This window comes from Helobdella robusta, assembly GCF_000326865.2.
Source record: "Helobdella robusta unplaced genomic scaffold HELROscaffold_3, whole genome shotgun sequence".
In the NCBI taxonomy this organism is placed as follows: Eukaryota; Metazoa; Annelida; class Clitellata; order Rhynchobdellida; family Glossiphoniidae; genus Helobdella; species Helobdella robusta.
Window position 1 is genome coordinate 7,997,653 of NW_008704501.1, and position 4,049 is coordinate 8,001,701.

Consider the following 4,049-nt stretch of genomic DNA (forward strand, 5'->3'; position numbering starts at 1 on the left):
TGTGTGTGTGTGTGCGTGTGCGTGTGTCGCGCAGTGTAAAAGTGTTTTTAAGCTGACGAAGCGAGAATTGTTTGTCGTTCGTTTGTCAGATGAGGTCTTCCTTTGATTTAGTATCTTTGGTTGTTGTTGTTGTTGATGTTGTTGTTGATGATGATGTTGTAGTTTTTGACGTTGTATTGTTGTCTTTGATGCCTTTGACGCTAAAGTTTAGATGCATGATAGTATTAATAATACGTTGTTGTTGATGTTGTTGTTGTTGATGATGATGTTGTTGTTGATGTTGTTGTTGTTGATGATGATGTTGTTGTTGATGTTGTTGTTGTTGATCATGATGTTGTTGTTGATGTTGTTGTTTATACAGCGCCAATATCAGCAATGATTTATAAAATAATATATAACATCATCATTATCAACAACAACATCAACACAAAAACACCTTGCATTCATTCTTATTAATGAAATAGCACAGTTACTACACTACTAATGTTGCTGCTTTTGTGGCTACTGCCATTGTTACAACCGCCACTACTACTACAGCAGCTATCACAGCCGCTGCTGCTACTGCTACTTTAACAACTGCTACTTCTACTACTACACAACTGCAACAACAACTACTTCTACTGCTCTGGCCACTACAAAAATTCAAGCAAACATGTATGTACTTACAGGTTGTAAACAAACAGAATTACAGACACACATACAACACATACAAACAAACAAAATTACAAACACACATACAACACATACAAACAAAATTACAAACACACATACAACACAAACAAACAAAATTACAAACACACACATACAACACATACAAACAAACAAAATTACAAACACACACATACAACACATACAAACCAACAAAATTACAAACACACACATACAACACATACAAACAAACAAAAACATACACACACTCAAACATATAATAAATCAAATTCATATAGGTGCGTCCGTCAAATGCAAATAAACACATACACACAAACCAACACACACACACACACGCACGCACACACACACACACACACAGACACATCAATTACATACAACAAGCTCATTATCTTGTGCGACGGACAATTAATCGCCATAGAGGTCATGTTATAATTGTCTGACTTTGCATTCATTCTCAGCGCTTAAAAGATAACATCGAACGACAACTAACACACCACAATGCAGAGCGCTAGTAAGACGTAAATGGGCGTCCGTATGTGTAAATATGCGTCCGTATGTGTGTCTGTATGTGCGTGCGTGTGTGTGTGTGAGAGTGTGTGTGAATAAGTGCCCGTATGTGTGCGTATGTGTGTGTGTGTGCGTGAATACGTGCCCGTATGTGTGTGCGTGTGTGTTTCTGTGCGAAGTTTTTCTCGGAAGTGCGCGTGTGAATGTTTTGGTTTGTTTGTTTGTTTGTTTGTGTGTTCGTGGTTAATGATACACAGACACACACACACACACTCATGAATATATATATATATATATATATATACACCAAACAAAGAATGCAAACATGCATATTTAATGTTTCCACGTGTTTTGGATATCTTTTTTCGTCTGTCTATCCTTCGGTCTCTCTCTCTCTCTTTCTCTTTCTTCTTTTTCTCAAATTTTTCTCTCACTATATATAATATTAAAAACAAAAAAATTATATTTTTTTCATTTATATTACTTCTACAACAACTACTACTACAAGGGACACTCAACAGTTATAAATCAACAAACTACAAAACGTTATCTCTTCATCTTTATGCATTAACGACATCTTTTTGTTATTATTATTATTATTGTTGTTGTTATTATTGTTGTTGTTGTCGTTGGTGGTGGTGGTGGCTGTAGTGATGGTGGTCGCGATAGCAGCTTTGTTTTTGATGGTGTCGTTGATGTTTTTTGGCCATCACTTGTAGCATTTGAAAAGGTTATTCACGATTTAATCATCATCATCATCAGCAGCAGCAGCAGTAACAGCAGCAGCTGCTGCAACAGTAGCAGCGTAATTATTCTCATTATCATCGTCGTCGTCGTCATCATCTTCATCATCATTATTAGTTTTTTATTTTTATCATCATCACCATCTTCACAGCAATCATTACAAATCTTTTTGAATACATGTGTATGTGTGTGTTTGTATGTATGTATGCATGTATGTGTGTATGAATGTATGAATGTACGGTATGTATGGAAAAGACAAATAAATGAATGAATGAACGAAAGAATGAACAAATTAAGGAAGAAAACATATATTTTTGATGCATTTTTTGTATCTATAAATCCATTCATTCATTTGGCTTATCAAACGTTTGATTATTTTAATTCTTCCTCACATGAATTAATGAATTAATGAGTGAATAAATAAATGAATGAGTTAATAAATTAATAAATGAACGAACGAATAAATGATTGAACGAACGAATGAATGAACGAACGAATGAACGAACGAATAAATGAATGAACGAATAAATGAATGAACGAATGAATGACCGAATGAATCAACGAATGAATCAACGAATGAATCAACGAATGATTGTAGTGCGCGCTCGACGAATAAAAAACAGCGGGTTATGAATGAATGATAAAATGAATGAGTGAGTGAATGAGTGAATGAATGAATGAATGAATGAATGAATGAATGAATGAATGAATGAATGAATGAATGAACGAATGAATGAACGAATGAATGAACGAATGAATGAACGAATGAATGTAGTGCGCGCTCGACGAATAAAAAACAGCGGGTTATTAAAAATATTTCCTCCTCCACGCTTCAAATGCAATGGTGAGAACGACGATGGTGATGATGATGATGGTGATGATAACGACGATGATGATGATGGTGATGATGATGGTGATGATGATGGTGATGATGATGAGTGATGATGACGATGGTGATGATGATGTCACTGGTAATGATGATGATGTTGTTGTCAACGGGTTTGCTTTTTATGCTGCCAATGAAGTAGATCTTTTTGTCGCATTGATGGATTCTAACCACCATCACAATCACCACCATCATCATCATCTTCATAACTACCACCACCATCATCATCCTCCTCATCATCATCATCATCATCATCATCATCATCATCATCATCATCATCATAACTACCGTCATCATCACCCTCCTAGCAGGTATGTTTGACGCGATGTCATATATTGTTTTATGGGACATCACATTGACTGATCGCTTCAATCATTTGTCTATGTATGTATGCATGTATGTATGTATGTATGTATGTTTGTTTGTATGTATGTATGTATGTTTGCATGTATGTATGTATGTATGCATGTATGTATTGTATATGTATGTAATTTTATTAAACATCGATTTTTTGCATGCATTGTGACATTACAAATGTCACATTTGCATATTTGTTTGTATGTATGCATGCAAGTAGGTATGAATATATGTATGTTTGTATGTATGTATGCATGCATGTATGTTTGTATGTCATATTGTAACAGCCAGTTCAACTTTCCTCAAAGAAAAGTTGCGATTTTAATGAATAGGAAAATTTATGACCGGTGTCATGTCAAACGAATATGCTTGTTTGTTTGTATATATGTTTGTATGTATGTATGTATGTATGTATGTATGTATGTATGAATGTATGTATGTATGTATGTATGTATGTATGTATGTATGTATGTATGTATGTATGTATGTATGTATGTATGTATGTATGTATGTATGTATGTATGTATGTATGTATGTATGTATGTATGTATGTATGTAATGTAATGTACATTTATGCTTGCACAATCTAACTAATCTACTACCGCTACTGCTATTACAAACGCCACTTCGGTTACTACAACTAGTGCTACTGCTACTACTACTGCTACTACTACTACTGCTATTACTACTACTACGACTGCTACTACTACTTTGAGACACAAATGGTCGAATTAGTGTTCGAACGCGTATAAAATATAAGTAGTGATTTTTGAGGATGCATCTGTGTGTTCGTGTGTGTGTGTTGGTGCTTTTGTTTGTGTGTGTGTATGTGTGTATGTGTATATGTTTGTGTGTGTGTGTGTGTGTGTATGTTTGTGTGCTG